Source organism: Balaenoptera physalus (assembly GCF_965194825.1).
Source record: "Balaenoptera physalus genome assembly, chromosome: 5".
NCBI lineage: Eukaryota > Metazoa > Chordata > Mammalia > Artiodactyla > Balaenopteridae > Balaenoptera > Balaenoptera physalus.
In genome coordinates this window covers 15,262,064-15,285,148 of record NC_138884.1, presented here as the reverse complement: position 1 = coordinate 15,285,148, position 23,085 = coordinate 15,262,064, and the positions used below count along the sequence as shown (strand labels likewise).

The 23,085-nt window shown below is 37.2% G+C and overlaps 1 protein-coding gene and 1 long non-coding RNA gene across 10 annotated transcripts in view; one reads left to right on the top strand and one right to left on the bottom strand.

The window, feature by feature from the left end:
* LOC309660829 overlaps positions 1-1,982 on the top strand; it is a 1,143,314-nt gene extending 1,141,332 nt beyond the window's left edge. The window contains exon 3 of the long non-coding RNA XR_014263656.1: positions 1,750-1,982. This is a non-coding gene — a long non-coding RNA (uncharacterized lncRNA). The remainder of the gene's footprint in view (positions 1-1,749) is intronic.
* BMPR1B (bone morphogenetic protein receptor type 1B) overlaps positions 1-23,085 on the bottom strand; it is a 413,799-nt gene that overhangs the window by 207,145 nt on the left and 183,569 nt on the right. The window contains exon 1 of one of the 9 annotated variants that reach the window (XM_082461766.1): positions 19,895-22,636. The exons of 7 other annotated variants lie outside the window; for them this stretch is intronic. The gene's annotated coding sequence lies outside the window, so the exon portion shown is untranslated. Of the gene's footprint in view, positions 1-12,104; positions 16,754-19,894; positions 22,637-23,085 lie in introns of those variants that run through there. One more of the 9 variants, XM_082461776.1, reaches the window with a different exon arrangement.

Genomic DNA, 23,085 nt, shown 5'->3' with positions numbered 1-23,085 from the left:
GCTGTGGACGAGGAATGTGACAGGTACAATAAGCAAAGCAGTAGATGGAGAAGACTTCTTAGATGAGTTGAAGGCTGCCCTGGTCTTGAGAGAAGTTTAGCACGAGGGTGAGGCAGAGGCAAGCACGCTCCAGTAAGAGAATATGTGTATCGAAGTGAGGACCAAGGGCTGGAATAAACCTGAAACTTAAATACACTTACATGGCTGGAAAGAAGCACCAAGAACATCAGTTCAAACCTCTCATTTCAAAGATAAGAAAACCAAGTCCCAGAAGAGTTAAATGGTTTGCCCAGTCACACGGGGACAGCCAGGGCTTGATGAAAAACACTGCTCACCTGCTGTTACAGCCAATGTTATTTCCACTCTAACAGTGGTTTCCCAACCATCATCTAACCCTGAGGCGAGGCCAAGGGATTCTGGTAAGTTCCCTCAGGAGCCCAGCAAGGAGCCAGAGGAGGGGTATTCAAACACGGCAGCTCTGATTTTCTCTCTTTTATATATTGGACTTCTGATAAGATTTATTTGAAGAAAAGAGTCTCTCTGTTAAAAAAAAAAAAGGACTCTTCAAGGCTTCATAAATTAACATTGTTGAGTTCTGTGCTATGTGACACAAACACAAAAGAAAAAAAAATTTTTGTCCTCAACAAATTAATCTACTCATTCAACCATCAAGTACTGAGTGCAGGTTGTGTGCCAGGTACCTAGTTACACATTGGGAAATTCAATGACGAGCACAAAGCTGCAGGTCTGGCCTAGGGTCAGGTTCAGTGGTGAACTAGAAAGACATTAATCCAATAACAATACGAAGAAATACAACACACGACCGTGATAACTGGCATGAGGGAAAGCTGCAAGATGCAAGGAGAACATAGGACCCGGAAACTTCAGTCTAAAGAGTCACTGTGTAGTAGAGGTGAAATAACTGTGCGAACCAGTAACTCTTACAGTTTTAAGTACTCAGGAATAAGTATGCACAAGGTTCTATGGTAACACAGAGGAGGAGGGAGTTATGAATTCAGCAGGAGGGGGCAGGGACACCTCACAATGCAGACAGATGGCATTCGTGCTTCATGTAGGAAGAGTTAATAAAGGACACATTATTATTGCAGAAAAGGGCCGGCAGGAAAAAGGGGAAAAGAAGGAGTCTTCAGACAGGGGTACCGTATGTGCAAAAGGAACAGAAACTTGACAGAAATTTTAAAAAGGGCAAGCCCTCCAGGATAGAGTAAAAGATCTTCCCAAAGAAGAAATGGAATTACAAAAAAAATGCAAGGGCCAAATCAGACAAAGCCTTGTATCCCATGCTACAAACTGAGATTTAACCTGCACAAGCCTGCCATGCAGGTGATGTGGGATCACTGAAGGCTGCAATCAGGAGTGTGACGTTACCAAATCTGCATTCCAGAAAACTCATCCAGAAAGCGTTAAGAAAGATAATAGACCAGAACAGAGAAGCCTAGTGGCTAAGAGACCAATCAGAAGCTGCCACTATTTTACAAACAAGGGATCACTGGAACCGTGGCTTCATTCCAGGTTTCCTAGCACAGGTTGGTATTTTAAAAGCTTGTTAGGGCTTCCCTGGTGGCGCAGTGGTTGAGAATCTGCCTGCCAATGCAGGGGACACGGGTCTGAGCCCTGGTCTGGGAAGATCCCACATGCCGCGGAGCAACTGGGTCCGTGAGCCACAATTACTGAGCCTGCGCGTCTGGAGCCTGTGCTCCGCAACAAGAGAGGCCGCGATAGTGAGAGGCCCGCGCATCGCGATGAAGAGTGGCCCCCGCTTGCCACAACTGGAGAAAGCCCTCGCACAGAAACGAAGACCCAACACAGCCATAAATAAAATAAATAAATAAGCCCTCCTTCCTCCTTGATAGTCTATTAAAAAAAAAAAAGAGATTGCTTTCTGTACTTTCTGTAGTACCAATTATAATAAGTCTGAGTGTGTGCATAAAATATATAATATACAAATAAAAATTAAAAAAAAAAAAAAGCTTGTTAAATGAATTAATAGATGAACAAAAAGTAACGTTGCTAGAGCAGGGCAAGAATATAAAGAATCATAAAAGAGAAGCACAAATGTTACGGCCTGATGCTGTAGGAAATAGGAAGTCACTGAAAGTTTTCGATCAGAGGAGTGACATAATGTGAACAATGTTTAAGAAAGCTTACCATGTTATCGCATGTCTGACAGAATAAATAAATGACAGAATTACAAATGATTTAAGAACGCTTGCAACAAGACAGCTAAAGGAGTTCAAACATGAGCTAAAAATGTTCAGCCTGGTAAGGGACCAGTATAAGTACAGAAAAAAGAAAGATAAAAAGAGACATTTTCAAAGAAAAACAAATGACGAGATCAGCAAATTTTTTTCTATAAAGGGGCAGATCATAAATGTTTTAGGCTTTGAGGGCCACATGGTCTCTAACACAGCTACTCAACTCTGCCATGGTAGCAAGAGAGCAGGCACCGCCAGCCACAGACATGTGTAAGCAAATGGGCATGGCTGTGTTTAAACAAAACTTTATTTACAAAACAGGCAGTGGGCTGGATTTGGCCAGCAGACCATAGTTTACGGACTCTAGGAGTCAATGAAGCTGGGGAGAGTGTCTCACTCGCGATTACATTCACTATGAATGATAGGAAACCTAACATAACAGTGGCTTAAACAAGACAGAATTTTATTTCTCTCTTGTAAACAAAATCCCCAGGTAACAGAGACGTTTGGTATGGCAACTCTACAATCCTAAAAAACCCAGTCTTTTTCCATATCATTTTCACACCATCCTCCATGCATGACTGCTAGCTCTTGGGTCAAGATACCTGCTTGAGGTTCAACCATCAAATGAGCATTCTAAGGAAAAAAGGGTAGAAAACGGCACACCCTTCACTCTGAGAACAATTCTACAAGTCACAAAGCCTTTCTACTTGGCTAGCTGTCTACTGTCACTTAAAGTCAAAAAAGACTGCACTTGTTTCAAAGTGAACAGTTAAGTGTCTTAAGCCTTTATCATTCATTCTCCCTAAACCAGAAAATACTTTTTGTTAACCTCTTGATTGTTGGCCTGTATAAAATTTCTTACTGGCTGAAGGTTACTCAATAAACTCTTTTCCTTCTGTCTGAAGTAATGAAACTATACAACACTATAAACATTTTCCATGTTTAACTCCAAGATATTTGGTTTTCTGGCCAGAAACAGTAGAGCTTTTGTTTTTAAAATTAAAGCAGTCCCTTAGACCTAATTTGCCTCAGAATGCCCAACAGTTTTCTCTCCTTATATTCTAACATTACTATCACCTATTCCTAAAACACATGGATATATAAGAGACTGACCTCACTGACTTGGGTTGTCCCTGAAAATGGTTCATTGACATTAAGTCATAGGAAAAACAACAATGCCCAAAGATAGAGATCTCTTAAAGAGTCTAGTATACTGGAGATTTATGCTATGAAATTATGTTTAGATAAGCAAGAGGCTTAATACTACAGCACTAATGAAGAGATAATTCCCTCAGAACTGGTTAACACGGATACATTATTTCCTTTTATTGAGACATAATTTGACTTTCCTTAAAAGATGACATGACTAAAACTGCCATCATAAAACAAAAAGATTTGCAAAGTTTATAGCCCTTCGTATTAGCAAAAAGTGATAAAAATTTACCATCTCAGATAATTCCTACAAGTTAAGAGGGGTTGGGCCTTAGTACCATGCAATAATTCAAGACGTGCTGACACTCTCAATTTAAACAATAACTCAAGAGCTCTTAAACTTTTACTTTGACACTGAAAACAGGCAGACAATTCAATTAACATTTAAATCTCTGAAAACTAATTTTTAGATTACCTAAAACTAATTTTTAGATTAACACATTGACCTCTTTATTTTTCACTTTTAAGGGGATTTCAAAAATAATAATGCACAAAACTTTCCCAGTTGCAACTAAAGTCATACTCTCTACCCTAGATTTAATTTCAGATATATTTCAACTCACATAATATTTTTATTACTTGTCATTTTAATCAAAGATCAAAAACTTCACTAGCCAAAGCATTTCCAAAAGCTCTGTGAAGTAAATTAACTTTATGAAATGGAACCCAACTACATATTTTGTAATGAAATTGTATATTACATTTCAAGAAAGAATGCTGTCCTTATAGCCCATGTGGCTCAAACAATAATACTGGTAAAAATATTTAAAAGAAATGTGAGAAGAAACATTCTGATAATCCAAAGGAATATTCAACTTTCAGAAGTCTCTGTAAAATGCCTACAGACTCTCTCAGGGATTACCCACCTGTCCGACCTGAGTGGTCTGGGAAGGATCCTTAGACCTTACGTGTTCTCACAGAGACGGAGGAGGGGAGAGCACCTGACCACATTATTTCAGGGCACTCCACACGTCTTATGAGACTGCTGACTACCGAAACATTGCAATGAATTGCTAACAAGATCATTTCAAATGCTTTCGAAGGTATTTTAAATACGTGAGCAATATGTGAAAAAGATGCTCTTTTTTCATATTAAGAATATACAGAGATCAGGGCTTCCCTGGTGGCGCAGTGGTTGAGAATCTGCCTGCCAATGCAGGGGACACGGGTTCGAGCCCTGGTCTGGCAAGATCCCACATGCCGCGGAGCAACTAGGCCCGTGAGCCACAACTACTGAGCCTGCGCGTCTGGAGCCTGTGCCCCCGCAACAAGAGAGGCCGCGATGGTGAGAGGCCCGCGCACCGCGATGAAGAGCGGCCCCCCGCTCGCCGCAACTAGAGAAAGCCCTCGCACAGAATCAAAGATCCAACACAACCATAAATAAATAAATAAATAAATAAATAAATAAATAAATAAATAAATAAATAAATAAATTTAAAGACTAAACAGACCAACAAAATTATAAAAGTTTAAAAAAAAAAAAGAATATACAGAGATCAGTGTAGTAAAGAAATGTTTCTGACCCTCTTAAAATTCTTTTCACGTCACACTCCAGTTAATAATCTTTAACACGAGTTTACAAACCCAGTCTGGTTTTCAAGCAACTCTAAAATCTGGTCTCCCCTTATCTTATAGGCACTTAACCTCTCATGACTCCCAGTGTGAAGCTCTTTTCCTGCCAAATCGGCTTTCTCACATTCTTCCAACCATACCATGCTCATTCCGAACTTAGTGTTTTAAACATCATTTATAACTCCTGACCTTTTGCTTACACTTGCACTACCATCCTCACCACCCAGGGAAAACCTCAGTGTTCTTAGGTGACCCATCCGGACCATGCTAACCTAAGCCAAGTCCTCTCATTTCACTCCGTTACTGCTCTTATTCTGACACCAGACACCACCTGAGAATCCTTATATAAGCAGCAATCATTTCTGAATAACAACTAATACTGTGGGACCGCTGTTATGGTTGGAATTGCACTCCCCCCAGATTTACATGCCGAAGCCCCAAGTACCTCAGAATGTGACTGGACTTGGAGACAGGACCATCAAAGAGGTAATTAAATTAAAACTAAGCTGTTAGGGTGGGCCCTAATCCAATATGACTGCTGTCCTTATAAGAAGAGGAGATTAGGACACAGGGAAAGACACCACAAATTGTGCCCACAAAGGGAAGACCATGCGAAAAGGTAGCAAGAAGGCGGCCATCTGCAAGCTCAGGCAAAAAAGCCTCTGATGCCTGCACGCTGATCTTGGACTTCTAGCCTCCAAAACTGTGACAAAAGCAATTTCTGTCGTTAAGCCACCCAGTCTGTGGTACGCTGTTTTGGCCACCCTAGCAGACTAACATCTCTGCCATATGCTTGGACACTGTGTAAAGTGTCTTCCCTATATTAATCATTTAATCCTCAACACAGCTCTATGTGTTAAGTATGGCTATTATCCGAGAAAAATGAAAGAAATGAAGTAATTTGCTCAAGGTCTCCAAGTAGACCCCAGCACAAAGTAGAGCCTACGTCTACTTTCCTCTGAAGCTCATGATATTAAACACAATATTTTGCTGACCATATGTGAATGATCCAAAGATAACATTATTACCACTAGTACTACTTTTTCAGTAGAATGCTGATGGGTGATGAATTGATAGGTTGAGAAGTAGAAAGCTTCTTTTTTTCCTTTTCTTTTTTTTCTCTCATATGTATTTTAAGAACACATGTAGTAGTCAGGTTCCATAATTAAGAAATGGCCCATGTAAATGAGTTGTTTTCAGAAATGACCAAAGAATGGAATTTAGCACGCATATGTTTATCTTGGTTCCATCCATATTATGCTTCTTAATTCATATCAAACATGAGTGATAACCCACAGTAGCCGGACCTAATAAAAGTTACCATATTTCACTGATAAAACGGCCTGCATGTTTTTCATTGTGACATCCTGGAAAAAGGTACATCTTAAATCAATAACACTTTACCACCACTACAGGCATGTTTTCACACTGTTACATCTCTGAAATTGGATTATATCTTATATCTTAGAGTTGATTAAATACTTTAGTTCACTATTTGAAGTTATGTGTTACTTCCTAGACTTGAGTAAAAAATGATCACGAGATCATCTACTAAGCAACCCTGTGATGAGCTAAAGTAATATAGGAAAGGTAGGTCAAAGGAAAATGTTTTTCATCTACATTTACAGTGCAGACAATGGGGGGAAAAGACAAGAGAGAAATGAAAGAGTAAATGTTGATTTCAAACATCCTGAAGTCTCCTAAGGAAAAAAAAAAACAAAAAGGAAGAGCCACAAAGAATTGCTACACACATTCTCCCACCCACACACTGCAACAGGAAAAAACCACCCAAAAGAGGCAGACTCCATGGGCACAGTCTGTCCATAAAGTGGAAACCAGTCTCACACTTTATAATCACACCTTCTATACCGCCACAGAAGGCATGCCTCCTGCGTAAGGCATCGAGTTTCACAGCCATGCTCAAACACAGGACTGTTAAAACTAATCCACAGCAAGATCTGTGAATGAGAAGAAAGATAGGTAAATACCCACATGAAATATGGCCCCAATTAGAGAACTCAACAACACGTGCCCTACAGATTGTTTGTTTCTCTGGCAAATGCATAAACCAAAAACAATTGAACTCTGTGTGCATCAACATAGCAATCCACACTTGAAAAGACTTTTTTAATCACAATCAAGTCTGGACACCTTTAGCTACCTCTTAAATGATTTCTATTTCTATTAGAAACTAAACAATTTTCTTTAATATCACAAAGAATACAGCCTACATCTCATTAGAAAAAGATGCAGTTGTAAACTGAAACCAGGACAGTCTCTCTGATGAGTAAAAAAAAAAAAGATAGATTAATTTCAATTTTTTTTCCTTTAAACAACATAATAAAAGTCAAAGTCTATTTCCACCAAAAGGCTGCCAAAAAAACTACTGATGGGATTTGCCAATGATCCACAATTTATGTTATAAAGTTAGACAAGAGTACCATTAAGTCTATCAAAGTTGTTAAAAAGCAAATTCTAGTCTGTTACTGGCACCCAAGTAGCTAGAAATTAAATCCAGAACTCTACCACCATAAATATTTTGCAAACTCAAAACTCTGTTCTTTCTTGCTGGAGATGAGCTTTACCAGTTGTTTTTAATCAAACAAATAAGAAACCATTAAAATCTGATGTGCTGACCTAAATTATAAAAGAAGTTATAAAATAAGCTACCCCACATTCCAAACCAGGAAAGTCTTTTATCTTTTTGTGTTGTTGTTGATAATTATATTATGTCTTTATCATGAGGGAGCTATCATAAAAACAACTTTCATTTAAAAAGAAATAAAAGAAAGATTATAAGGCATGATTAAAGAAAGTATGATGGAACATAATTTCAAAATGTTGGATCTCAAGAAACTGTAAAGGCTTTCATTTATTGTGAAATAAAGTTAAATTTGTAATCATGATCACAACTAAATAAAATCTATTGGCAATATCAAATTCCTTATTTTTAACCTGGGGATAATAGTAGTTCCTGCCTCATAGATTTGTTTTAAGAATTAAATGTGTTAATATGTGTAAAGCACTAACAGCAACGTCTAGCATAGCAAGCTGCGTTAGCGTTTGCTCTTAGGATTAATATTAGTAACTATTAGCTATTGGTATTAACATAAGCATGAACATTATCAGCATTGTCTGAAGGTCTAGTTCAGCATAATCAGTTCACTTACAACTCCATTTAAGTTGCACCCCACAGGAAGCCTCTTCTCATTAACCCAGCTCTTACAGACACTGCTTTCTTCTAAACTCCTACTGCTTTCTGTTAGTCTGACCATATATCATAGAATTTAATTACATTTTCAACGGTTCACTGTTGAGCATGTTAATCTTAAATAATCAAATGGATTGTAAAAGCCTTTAAAAAGAAGAGACCATGAGTATACCACTTCTGCTGTCTTTTCTGGTTCTCAAGCCTCAGACTCTTAGGAGAGCAACTCCCTACAGAGCACAGGGTCACTTTCCACCAACACCAGCCATAGTTGAGGCAGAAGGTGATAAAAGCTGAGAAAACCTTAAAGGTACAGATGAGGGTCCTGGTCCTCTAGAAAGAGAAATATGCATACTATAAAGCAGCATTAAGTTCCAAGCTAAATCTCATGCCTACTATATAATTCCTGCTGTGTAAAATTCTAAAGAAGAAAAGATAATCGAAGTAGAAGGGTTAGAGAAGACCTAATGCAGAAGGACCAAAAATGTGAAGAATAAACCTTATATAACGAACTACCAGTTAAACAGCATCAACACCACAGTAAATAATTTTCCTACTGTAAGAAAACTAGCTAACATATACTAGGTGTTCAGTATATGCCAGGAACTATTCTAAGTGCTTTATAAATATTAACACATTTGACTTTCAAAATATCCCTATGAGATAGGCACTGTTGTTTCCATCTTAAAAATATGGGAAGTGAGGTACAGTAAAGGTTAAATGATTTTCACAAGACCATGCAGCTAATACGTGGAATGGCTCAGTTATAATCCCAGGAATTCGGGCTCTCAAGTCCATACTCTTTATCATTATGTAAAACTACTCTCTTTATGAGCTCGTGTAATTCTCATCACAATCCTGCAGAGGATGTCGGGCATTCCAAATACTGTCATCTATGTGAACAGCGCCCCCAGAGTTGTGCAGTACACAGTCTGAGCAGCCACGTGTGGCAGCCATAATGATCTGCATCGTACAGGTAGAAAGTTTAATGATTTAGCCGAAGTTGCACAGTTTATACAATCAAAATCTGAAATAAAGTCAGTCTCACTCTTCACTCAAACATGGAATCCACAAAGCCGAGAAAGGGTATTGAGCAAGATTTGTTCTGGGACCCAAGGAGTAAACCAGTTTGGTTTAATAAGAGAAAGAATATAGAAAAAGGATAAAGGCACTTAGCTCATTTCCCATCTCATCTCTATGCTCTGGGTGGGAGAAAAAAGCCACTGAATGTTCCTGAAAAGCACAGTGTATACAGCACTGTCCCAAAGAGCTGAACCTACCCATATCCTATTATAAGGATGAACTGTGTAACTATACCAGCAGTATATTACAAAGGAATCTCTTCTCCAGAGGAAAAAAAAAAAATTCAAGATGACAGCAATGGATAGGGTCTAAACAACACGGAGAAGTGCTTAAAAACAGAGTTGTCACAGGACAGAATTCATTAATGGACATAAAAATATTCTGGAAATAGGAAAACTCTTACAAATGCAAAATGTTACAGCCCATTATAATGGAGAAGCAAGGAATACTGAATAAAAGGTGGGATGAGAATGCAGTCTAGTTTTCAAGATCGGCTGGAGTTTGTGTTACACAGTGATTTCGTTTTTGATTTTGCATTTGCAATACTGTAAATTCCCTGAATAGCATTAAGAAAAATGTAAGAACGATGAATTACAAAGTTAAGATACAACTGATTATATTTATTACATGTAAATTTGTACTATTGAAATCCCTCTCAAATGACTAGGAAAAAAAGACTCAAATAAGAATATAAAACATTACGTTAAGCCATCAAGATGTCCTTCAATAGTAGGTAGATGGATAAACTGTAGTATATCCAAACAGAATACTATTCAGTGCTAAAAAGAAATGAGTTCTCAAGTCATGAAAAGATATGGAGGGAACTTAAATGCATATTATTAAGTGAAAGAAGCCAATTCAAAAAGGTTACATACTGTATGATTCCAAGTATACGATACCCTATAAAAAGCAAAACTGTGGAGTCAGTAAAAAGATTAGTGGTTACCAGGGGAAGGGGTGAATAGGCAGAGTACATAGGATGTTTATGGTAGTGAAAATACCATAGTGATGGGTACATGCGTGTCATACATTTGTCCATACCCACAGAATGTACACCACCACGGAGAGTAAACTGTTATATAAACTCTAAACTTTGAGTGATTACACTACGTCAGTGTAGGTTCACCAGCTGTAACAAATGCACCATTCTGGAGGCGGATGTTGATAATGAGGAATGTTATGTGTGGAGGCAGGGAGTATATGGGAAATCTCTACACCTTCCCCTCAGTTTGGCTGTGACCCTAAAACTGCTCTTAAAAAATAAAGTCTTGGGCTTCCCTGGTGGCGCAGTGGTTGAGAATCTGCCTGCTAATGCAGGGGACACGGGTTTGAGCCCTGGTCTGAGAAGATCCCACATGCTGCGGAGCAACTAGGCCCGTGAGCCACAATTACTGAGCCTGCGCATCTGGAGCCTGTGCTCCGCAACAAGAGAGGCCGCGACAGTGAGAGGCCCGCGCACCGCGATGAAGAGTGGCCCCCGCTTGCCACAACTAGAGAAACCCTTCGCACAGAAACGAAGACCCAACACGGCCAAAAATAAATAAATAAATAAATTTTTAAAAATAAATAAATAAATAAAGTCTTAATATAAACTAACAAAACAAAACATACGAGAACTTTTTGGCTTCATGATCTGCGCATGTGATGTGCTTATTCATGCTTCTATTTAGAGGCTGGAAAACTTTATTTGAGAAAAATAACATTTATTGAGACTTAATATTAAGTCTGATACTTATTTTTCAGAAGTCATTTTATTCTCAGCAATTCCATCACATAGGAATTAACACATCTATTTTGCAGATGAGAAAATTGAGTCTTGGTTAAGAAATTTATGTAAGGAACTTGTGAGGGTGAAGATCTAGCAATCTGTAAGCCTCTTAGAGGCATGATTACAAATCCACAACTCCTTTTTTTCCCCACTAAACCATCATGTCTCAAACCTCCAAGTATCGGTCAGTTCAGTAAAAATTTCATAAATCTGAGTAGGTTCACCTTTGTGATGATCTCTGGCTGTTATAAAAGGAAATTAACTGAAAGCCTATGTCAGGTACTCTTTTCTATCACCTGCTAGTAAAAGCTGAACTAGCTTAAGATGCCTCTATCTTACTGTAAAAATACATTCTATAAAGGGAATCCGAACTAATATTTTAATGGCAATGACCAAAGAAATATAATGGCAAATACTAAAACCAAAGTCTAAATGAGACTGTTTTTTCCCCCCACAATAAGATTTCTGGAAAAAAAAAAAAAGCAACCATTTCCAAATACTCAGCAGAAACTAGAGACTGGACAAAAAAAAACCAACAAAAAACCTGCAAAAGTGGCATTGAGCAGTCTGTGGCACATTCCTCTGTACTTGATAATGAAACCAAGTATTTTTCTTTTAAAAGGTTAATATAATTGTGATTTTTTAAAAATTATAGTTGCCTTTAAATGCTAATATATGAGGAAAATATAAATGAGAGGCAGAGATAACTAGCATAGTTCTTTTCTATCAATTAAAAGGTCTTTCATCACCAGATTCAAAATCACCCATTTCCATTATTCCACATATAAGCTCAGTAAGACCAAATTATTTTCTCTGAGGGAGTAACATAATTTGTGTCTGGCACACAATTAACATTCCTGAATGAATGAAAAGAATGAATGAATTTTCATTTGGAGACAAATTAGAAATACAAACCCACCCTTGCAAAGAAAGGCTAGTCTCTTAACTGACTTCACCTTTTATTCTTTTCAGAATACAATTCCTTGACAAATACTTTTACCCTAAGTTATACATTTCACAAAATAGAGACATGTTTAATTACCTGTTTGATGGCACACCTTTTGCCTACCTTCATTCACTGTTGTCAGAGACACTAATAAACTGCTTTAAAACTTGCCTAGCCTGCCAACCGGCTGCAGAGCAATGGCCACACTCCTTAGCGAGGCACGCTTCACCACCTCCCACTCCGTGTCATCTCCCTATCTCTGCACAAGCCCAGGCAGAGACTGTGATTTAGCAAATCCGGGCTGAATCCTAGACACCTGAAGAAGAAAGAAAGAAAGAGAGGAAGAGATAGAGAAAGAAAGAGAGAAAGAAAAGAAAGAGAAAGAGAGAGAGAAAGAGGGAGGGAGGGAGGGAGGGAGGTCTCTGGTCTCTACCCTGTCTGGTGTGAGTCACTGGACAAGGTACTTGTTCCTGCACATAAAATGACTGTCTCACAGGAGTGTGAGAATTAAATAAATTTGCATATGTAAAGGACTTCACACCTAATGGAAGTCCATAAATTGCAGCAACAGGTACAGCAGTATGATCTGAATTTGTGAGAACTGGGAGAAGTGTGTTAGGACAAGTGTGGTCAGGACGAAGGCCATGAATAGCCAGAGGGGATGCAGGGTTGGGCGAGGCCTCTTTTCCGGGTATACAATGAAACTGTAAGAGGGAATGGTGCTAAAGGAGCCCAGGCAGGCCAGAAAACTGAAACTACTACACCACCCTTGGCTACTTGTCTGGCTGATCCTGTCACACAAAGGTATGTGATCTGACTCCAAAATCCTGCTTAGGAGCAAGATGATTACTTTGGCTGACACAAGTGTATTAAATACCTACTCTACCCCCAATCACAGAGAGATACAGGGAAAGCAAGTGTCCAGCCCTCCAGGAACTTACAGTCTAATACAACAAAGATTAATTCACATGAGAGACTAATTCACTAATTAGTTCAAAGAAGAAGGTATCTGGGAAGAATTGTGATTAGTTTTCAAAACGGGCTTACTCCATACCAATACTCCTAAACAACCTTATGCCAGCAAATATTTCACTTTATCCAGTTTGTTAAAGCTACCTTCACTTCTAGATAAGAATGTAAGTAGTGTTAAGCTCATCTAGTAGTTACAGATAAAATTTTCCTAAATTAAAAAATAATACTTGCTATGGGAGTTCAGGAAATGCTATGTTTAAACTTTCTTCCCAGACTTATTCAATAGACCTACCATTAAATCTCCTATCTTTGAGCGACAGTAATCGATCGAAATTTAATCACAAGAATACACAGATTGTGATGTCATATTTTGTCTACTAAAGTCAGGTCTTTCCTCTGAATTTGCACTTTTGAATATTATGATATAAACTATGAGTTCTAATCTCAAAATACAGCATTTGAAAGGAAACAGCATATTGATTTAATGTTGACTTTTTTGCTTGACTGGAAAATTTAGTGATTGAAGCTAAAAACTGTAAATTCATAGTTCACTCATAATTCATAATTTTAGCCTATTCTTAAATATATGTACTATAAATTCATTTTTTGTCACTGAAAAATCAGTTACATGTAGCTTATTTCAAATTTGCCCCAGTGCCTTCTGTAAGAAGCCATATTATAAGAGCTTTCCCCAGAGCAATCTTTCCTCCATGTATTAGATGACTCGCTCATAAAAACGGACCCTCACATCAAGCCAAGTGTTATATGAACAAAATGGCAAAACTGATAGAAGTTTAGAATTACTATTCCCTGACAAATTCAAGATTGACATTTTTAAAAGCCACAATTTTTCTTTCATTTTCACTTGGAATCTGAAAAAGAAAAATATTTCATATTCTTTCAATGCTAAACAAGAAGTAATCAATTCCCATTCAAAAAAAGTAGTGACGACAACAATCTAAAAAATGAGAGTTTGTTGCTGAAAGATTCATAAGAGATAACTCAAATATACTGGCCAATATGGCATGGCAGTACTCACTTCTTTTTTTTCCTTTTCTTTTTTTCCCAATGTTTATTATATACATGCGTATTCTTTTTGAAATTGCGTTTTCATGCTCTTCACTTATCTTTTGAAGTGGTAGCTTTTTCTTTTTTTTTTTTAACCTTTTAGAACTTTATTGTACTGATGTGGAAAGATGCTCAAATGTAAAGAGGAAGAAAAAGAAAGTTCAAAACATAGGATGTACACTGAAAAAAACTATGTGAGACGTTAGCTAACAGTTAACATGGATTTTCTCTGAATGGGGGGGGGCAATCAATGTTTTATGTTACCTATTGCTACAATGTATAATTAAAATGTATTACCTTTGTAATTAGAAAAAAAGTAATATTTTTAAAAGGCAACTTTACAATTTCTCTTTACAGGAGATTACATGCTTGATACAAAGCCAAAAGAAATTTCAGAAATTCAACGTTTAAACTATGTGCAGGTAATAGATACAATTTTTGTTATATTAAAACAGGTAATTCTTACTTATAGATATATTCATTGGTCTCTATCAGTGGCTTTTCTTTTTTTTTGAATTTTTGAATTTTATTTTATATTTTTTATATGGCAGGTTCTTATTAGTTATCCATTTTATACATATTAGTGTATACATGTCAATCCCAATCTCCCAATTCATCCCACCACCACCACCACCCCACCACTTTCCCCCCTTGGTGTCCATATGTTTGTTCTCTACATCTGTGTCTCTTTCTGCCCTGCAAACCAGTTTGTCTGTACCATTTTTCTAGGTTCCACATATATGCGTTAATATACGATATTTTTCTCTTTTAGATCCATCCACGTCTCTACAAATGACCCAATTTCGTTCCTTTTTATGGCTGAGTAATATTCCATTGTATATATGTACCACATCTTCTTTATTCATTCATCTGTCGATGGGCATTTAGGTTGCTTCCATGACCTGGCTATTGTAAATAGAGCTGCAATGAACATTGGGGTGTATGCATCTTCTTGAATTATGGTTTCCTCTGGGTATATGCCTAGTAAGTACTCACTTCTTTTAGCAAGGATTGTACATGATTATTTGTGAGATCATTGTTATTCTCATAGTATAAATTTATAATGAAATAGGGAATCATAAAGGATACTCTACTAAAAATTTTCCTATCTCAGGAATTTTGATCTTTCTTGTTTAAAACACTCTGCAGAATTTTACATATCCCAGGAAAAGACATTATTTCCAAGTTATTACCTTTTTTTACTACAAAAAACAGACACATGGAAGGCATATAGTTTGTCACTGCAAATCACAGTAATAAATTATTATTCATAAAGAAAAAGTCTGATAAGATACAATATGTAAAGAATTTTAAAGATAGGCCTGTAACCGTTATATAAATTTCCCTGCTAAAATGATTTATTTCTGCTTTACTATTACACAGATTAGAAATAGATATATTTATTTTCCTACACAAACATAATCCATAGATGTTTTAATCAAGATATTTTTTTCACATCATCACGTTAGATTCTTACCTTTAAGGTAAAAGTAAGGTTTTTTTTTTTGTTTTTTTGGTTTTTTTTTTTACCTTCGAGGAAAATAATACTTGCTTTTTTTCTATTTAAAGGCTGGAAATAGAACACTCAAATGCTGGAAAACTTGATATTTTCAAAATAAAATTCAACTGAAGATATGCTACATCTACTGACACAAACTGCAAGTCAATTTATCATTGATTCTGTGAAGTTATACTGAACAAGAGGCAAAGAAAAACCTTTTAGCCAATGTGCTAAGTGACGGTCACCCCTGTTTTCCCCAGTTGTATTATGAAATGTTCCATACATGGGGCCCATGTCATTACTAGATCTGTTAACAGTTTCACAGCTCAGAGCCTGGCTTCATTTGTTAAGCACCAAGCTGCCCTATCACTTGTATAGAGCTGAAAAGGTTGTTATGGTTCATAATGCAAAACTCACAAAAGTGCACAGCTGCTGTTCATATTCTCAAAGAAGTCTGTTATAATAATGATGTCACGGAAAAAGGCTGGAATCTATTACATGTCCCAGACAGCCAAGCCATTCAACCTCTCCAGCCAATGCAGGTATACAGGTTGCACTATAAACACTGTGGTAGCGTCACAATAAGGCAAAAAGTTCAATACAAAAAGAAAAATCACTGAGGGCAGGTAATTAGGACCTATTCATAGTCCTGCCTTCAGGAAGCTTCACTGACCACTGGAACAACCCAAAAAGCACGCCCATCACCATCTAACTGTCTGATACCCTACAGTGAACACAAAGCTTTGCAAAAATTCCAATATAAATCATCAGGCTCTTGAAGGAAAGTATACAAGGTCATCTAAACAAACAAAACAGTTTCTCTTTAGCTATGATACCTATCTACACAGGAAGTGTGATAAATTGAATCCTGGCCTCCAGAGAAATGCAAAGCAAGAATACATTATTAATTTTAAGAGCTAACCTATGAATTTAAAAACTGCTATCACTTGTTATGGCACAGAATGTTAAGTAGCTTCAGACCCTGGCAGATAGAAGAGAAGATGTAGAAGAGAAGTCTGGTTTCCTTATTTTAGTATTCTTGTATAACAAGACATACAAACCATTTTCCAAGTGAGAATTTTTAAAGGGATTTTAGAGATATATGAATATTAAATAGTTTCTACTGTATACATTTGCAACATTTTAACTATTTTCATGAAATTACAAATTAAAGAAAAGAGAAATTTTGAGCATCAAAAGTACAAGACAACTATTAAAATTATTTCAATGCTCTTGAGAGAAAAACAGAGCAGATGCCGAACATTGAGAAAAAGGCCTAAATTCCAGTTCCAAATCTGCCACTAATTACTTGTTTAATCTTAAACAATTCATTTAACAGCACTCAATTTCAATTTCCTTCACTTTAAAAATGAAAACCATTAGAAGTGACAATATATGAAGTTCCACTCTCCCACAGTAGTATTTCTCAACCTACAGTCATCAGGTATGGATGGGAGGACCGAGCCTCTGAATGACGACAGCTCAGGCAGACTTGCTTAGGCAGGGCACTGTCCTGTGCACTCAACACATATTAATTCATTTAACGTTCAAACAAACCTATGTGTTAGGTACTATTATTATTATCCTCATTTACAGGTAAAGACAAGTAGTGAACGGAAGAGTGAGAATTCACATTCAGGACAACTGACTCCGGGGCCAGCTCTTTTCACCGCCATACGAGACTACTGCATTACACTGAGATATTCTTTGGAATGAAGAGGTCTAGCTGTTTTAATTTTCCAGTAATAGGGAAAAGTAAAAATTTAAGAGTGGAAGATTTGCTGATTGAGGATACTGCAGTGCTTTAGATCACAGCTGTTCTACAATACAGTACAATATGCGGAGAAAGTATTAGATAATCCCTAGCTCCTAATCAGTTTTATTTTGTTCACAAAATGCAAACATATTCTCAGTGTTACACATATGACCATTTTATCTGCATGGACATACTCTATCGTATGCTTGCAACTCTAAGGTAAAAATCCTTAACACCTGCTTATATTTGGTGTTATACTCTGAGGCTAGAATTCAGTCCAATAACGGTATGCCATAAAGTGGCAGCAACAGTTAAATGTGATAGTAGCTATAAGATGACATTTAAACATAGTATCTGTTACATATAACTACAGTTTGAAAATGAAATGTTTCAACCATGATTATTTATGGCTGAAGGCAAACCCTACTTATGAGCATGAAAATGGCTCTGTTTAATTTACTGCCTATTGAGATTTGTTTCTTTGGTTGATTAATCACAAGTAAACCAAGAATAGTCTAATCTCAGCAGCATGAAACGTAAATATTCAGAAGTTCTAAAATTTGTTTACTATCTTGACAGGAGTACGATATATCCACAAAATTTCCTACATGTTCCCAGTCAGTTATGATCACTCATCAGTTAACTTCACAGATAGAAAATACCTTACATATTTTTTACTTCTTCATCAAAGTGGTGAAACGTAGAGATTCTTTTCCTCTATTTTAATAGGCCACAGAGCTCTAAAATTTCTGAGAATTCAAACTCCTTCACTGCATCTTCACGCAGCTGTGAAAATAAAGTTACTCTGACTGCATTTAAGTTCTTCCTTGCCACAATATAATATACACGCCAAAGTACAGAAGGTGAAAAGAAAAATCAATTGACCAGCACCAGGGCTACACAAAACCAATGCTCATCTCCCGCTTCCTCCTCTTTCTGAAGCAACAACGACAGGCAGGTCGAACTCAAATCCGACTCGCTTTTCTGTCTTCTAGCCCTTCACCTGTGCCAAAGAACTATGTAATCAGAGAACTCCTTTTACAGCAAATAGCCCCTGAGCAAGGTAAGCGTGGAAACAGATTCTAAATCATGTGAAACGTTTTGGGCACAGCTGGCAGAACACCTGTTGGGCATGGATGAGTGATGTGTGAAACACAAAACAACAGAAGCAAAGGACTGTTCACACAGCTCTCACTGCACACTTATCAGACAATTTAAAATTTACTCAAAGACTCTGATGAAAAAGCAACAAACTAGAATTAGATTAACCTTTTATTTTTCTTCTTGAGCACAGAAAGCCATGCACTGAAAATAAGCTCCCCAAAACGAATCGTTATCAATTCAACAATCTCACGGATGTGAGAAAGTCCTATAAAATGCTAATTTTTCTTTCTTTTGCTTGTTTATGTGGCCCACACCACCTACTAACTTTCACCATAATTTTTAATCTTTTTAAATGTCTACATATATTTTACAGATAAAAATGGAAAACCTCTATAAAGAAAATATTACTTTCAACTTTACTATTTTGAACTACTAAATGTTTACTCACTCAAAGTTAATAACCAGCACTTTTTTTTTCTTTCATCACCTATAGGACAGCCAGAGTGCACATTTCACAACTAAAATGTAGAAGGCGTGTAAAGAAAGAACCTAGTTGAATTTCATAAGATTTTTCACCAAACCAAAAAAATAAATAAAATAAAATATGGCTTCAGTCATTAAAGTTCCAACATTCTAACCAATCAATAAGCATTTACTGCATCCTTATAATGTACCTACTACCATGTACCTTACAACTCAGATCAGCTTTTCTGCAGGGAGTTGGAAAAAAACAGAAGCAGAGAAATCAGTTAAAAATCTGTGCCAAAATCCAGTCATTCAAGGATGAAAGCCTTGGAGAGGATTAGGAAAATGAGAATGCACTTTAGGGGTGAACTCTGGAGACCAAAAGAGGATGAAGTAACAGGACTTGGTAACACATTCAATTCAGCATAAAGGAGAGGAACGAGTCTGGTGCAATTACAGTGGCCTTAGTGCACAGCTAACGATATGGTAAAGAAACGCTGAAATGAGTAATAATCTAAGTTGACTAGCAATCCAGCAGCCTATAGTAATTCAGCCTGTACGTATTGTACAACTCAGTAAACACTATTTCTTCACATGTTCAACACTTCTGATAAAGGCAAAAAAAAAAATCTTTAAAAACTTAAAGCTCTGGCAAAACTACAGAAATTTTTATCATCAGGAACTACGACATGTTGAAAATATCGTAAGCAATGCTGCAGAAGCCTGAATTTATAAGAAGTCAGGTGGAAAAATTAACCAGACCCAGTGTCTTACTGTGTCTTGAACAATTCTTGCTTGGTTATTTCATAAATGTTTGATTTTTACATCATCATCATAATAACCCCCCCACGCATTAGTATTGTTGGCTTAAGTTTCTAGACAAAAAAAAAACGGGGGGGGGGGGGGGAGGGTAGTATTAGATTAATTTGTAATAGTATCTGATTCAAAACAAACAATTCAAGTTGAAGCACTGACCACACGGACTAACCAGAATTCTGTTGAAATTCACCAGGTACTTACGGGACGGCTGGATTCCCTCAGTTGTGGCAAAAGTACCCTAAAATGGCCTTGGCTTTCAAATGTGTCACACCAAAACAAGACATTTTCCTAGGTAATATCTGAAAACAGTTACATCAAACTATGAAAATCTGAAAATATAACCACTAACCCTAAAAACTGGAAAATAACAAATGAGATTTTTTGCTACATGTTACCAAATTGTGTTAGTAATATGCCACCTCTACCGATTGTTTCCAGCAAGAAATTAAGAGAAAATAAGAAAGCTATGGCTAGATATCAAATGTTAGTTATCAGTTTGCTTTGGACCTGACTTTAAGTGACAAAGCTTATGAATTTAACAAACTTGACAAAGTCAAGAAACTCATACTACATTAGTCTAGGAAAATTTCCCGATGTGCAAGTACAATGGGCCCTCAGGCCCACTTTCAAATTGTAGTTTAAGTTTTCATGACAACCTAATAACATCACAGACCACCATATTGTCAGGAACTATTACTTCTGTGTTGAAGAGTTTAGCTATTACCCCGGTTTTAACTCATAGTGTTGGTCACTCCCTAATTATAAAAACCGTTCTACCGCGAAGGAGAAGTGTGGGAAAAACTTAAATCTGTAGTTGCAGTTCTTTTTGGCTCACATACAGAATTCTCAATCTATCACTTTAAGCTTCTGGTTCCATCACCAATTTCCTTAATCCTTTGCTGAAAGTTGGTGATTCCCAGTTTAGGATGTCAGAGTCCTAAAAAAATGTATTCGTCAAACAGTAAAGGAGACACAGTGACTAAAAGTTGAGTTTATGTTATCAGATGGTCTGGGGTCTTGGGCAAAGCTTAAAAACCTCTCTTTGCCCTAGTTTCCCTTCCACATAGGGTTGAGGTAGAAACAGGGTACTGTGGAAATTATAATGTGCTTTTAAAGAGGGTTTGGCATATGGTAAATGTAGCTATTATCATAGTTTGTTTGTCTTTTTCTGGTGCCTAGAAATACGCAGCATCTTGAAGCCACTACTACCTCCCTATGTTTGAAAAACTATCAATTCAGCACACTCTAATCCTAAATTCCAAGGACCAAACAGGAACTTTAAAAAAATATAAGTGATTCTGGACTGAGATGGATATAAGTATTTCTTCCTGTTTCTCCCACTAGACAACGACAACTAAAAACTCTGAACATCATGTACAAAATGCGCATAGGAAGACTATGGAACGTGCAGAGGAGATGACCAGCTAGGGACCTCAGGACCCAAGGGAAACAACACGGCTTAGAGTTCCCTTTCTTTCTGCCTCACATATCCTAGACTGAGGCAGCATTATCTTCAATGTACTCAGGGAACTAATATACAAGTGAGAAATGTATAGTTAAACATTGTGGTTATAGATTTCAGCCTTTAGAGCCCTACATAATTATTTGCTCAATTTGTGAACCTTTTGCACCTTCCCACTGGTATTCTCTTTTTTTTGACTCCCCAGGAAGATGGTTTCTCTCCCATCAAACAGTCGTGCCCCAACTCAGTTTAAACCCTTTCTCACTGTTTACCTGAAAACTAATGAATTTGGCTTGTTTTTGTTCTTTATCTCTGGTTTTCTTTTCATTTTCCCCATGAGGGTAAAGAGTGTTCTAGACATAACATCTTTGACCCCAGTTAATACTGTTCACAACTATTCTTTAGAACCAAGCCAAAGAGAGGTCTTACCTCACTGCCATTATAAGACGATTCTGTCAATCATTCCATTTCCTACTTGGGCATCTGCCTGTAGAACTTTATTCAGCCCAGATTCTGTTTCATATGGATTAATCTCTTTCCAATACATACCTAGTATCCACCTCAACTTTCATTCATTGTTCTAATTTCCCCTATTTGATTTTTGGCCCTTTACAAAATAAAAATATTCAACATTTGCCTTTACAGTAAACCTATATAAACTATCTAAGACTTACTAAAAATAAGCTAGACAAAACTTGCACAGGGGAAGGACTCATCAATCCAATAACCAACACTTTGCTCATGCCTCAGACCACGAATCGCCCTCAACTCCCTCACTATCCCATGAAACTTTTATCTAGTCCAAGAAGCTGATCTCATAACTTAAACTTGATCTTTGCCCTTCCTCCAAACCACCATGTGTATTACGTGTGTATGTGTATGTATATGTTGAACTTTTAAAATACACATAATTCCTTTGTATACCATGCTTTATCTTGTGTTCCCAATTATTTCATGTGTTTAAGTCTTGTCCACCAAATAAAATCACAACCTGATTGAAAACAGGAACTAAATCACATTCTTATAATTTTTCCTCCACTATAAATAGCATGGTGCTAAAACACAAAGCAGTTATCAATCTATTCATTCAGTGCGTGACAGCTGAATCACTGCTAGCTAGTGTGTTGAAGGCTGGGGATGAAGAGGAAAACAGAAGGCGGTGTCTGTCCCCAAAGGGTTTACTGAGTACTGTGAGGGAGCCATGAAAACATTTACACTGAGAATCAAATCAGAGATGTAGTCAAGGCGTTATGAGAAGACAGAGGGGAAGTACTGAACTCTGCCAAGGAAAGTATCACAGACGAAAAAATATTTCCTTTAAATAGAATCATGAAGGATAAATAAAACTTTGCCAGGCAAACAAGAGAAGAGGTAGGCATGACATTCCAGAAAGAGGAAACAGCACTGTGCCAAAGGACAGAATCGTGAATGAATGAGCCAGCAGATAAACTGAGGAACCATTACAAATCGATACGCTATAATGTAGGGAGATCATGATCACTGAAAGTATAGGTGTGGATGAAAACAAACTGAGTGAGAGGAGAGGCAAGCCAAGGAAAGACTGTGCAACGTGGACATTTAACATGCATCTTGACCGAAAGTCGAATCCATTCTTAGTTTGTGGATAAATATTTCTTCTATCTTTAAAACTGTAGTTCTCAGTGTATAAACAAGAAGAAACAGGTCAAGATTAACATTTTAAAGCCTCAACTGGAAACCAAGTTTATCCACCTACTGATCTTGGAATGTCTTTCAAACACTAAGTGTGCAGAGATAACAGAATTCCACCTCCCCCACCCACCCCTACCTGTCAAAGTGAAGACACACTGCCAACACACCGGTTCATCAGGTTTTCTTTTGAAATGGGTACAAATAAAATTCACTTCAAGGCAGTAAACAGAGTCTACGTCACTCTTTCTGTTTGGCCTCT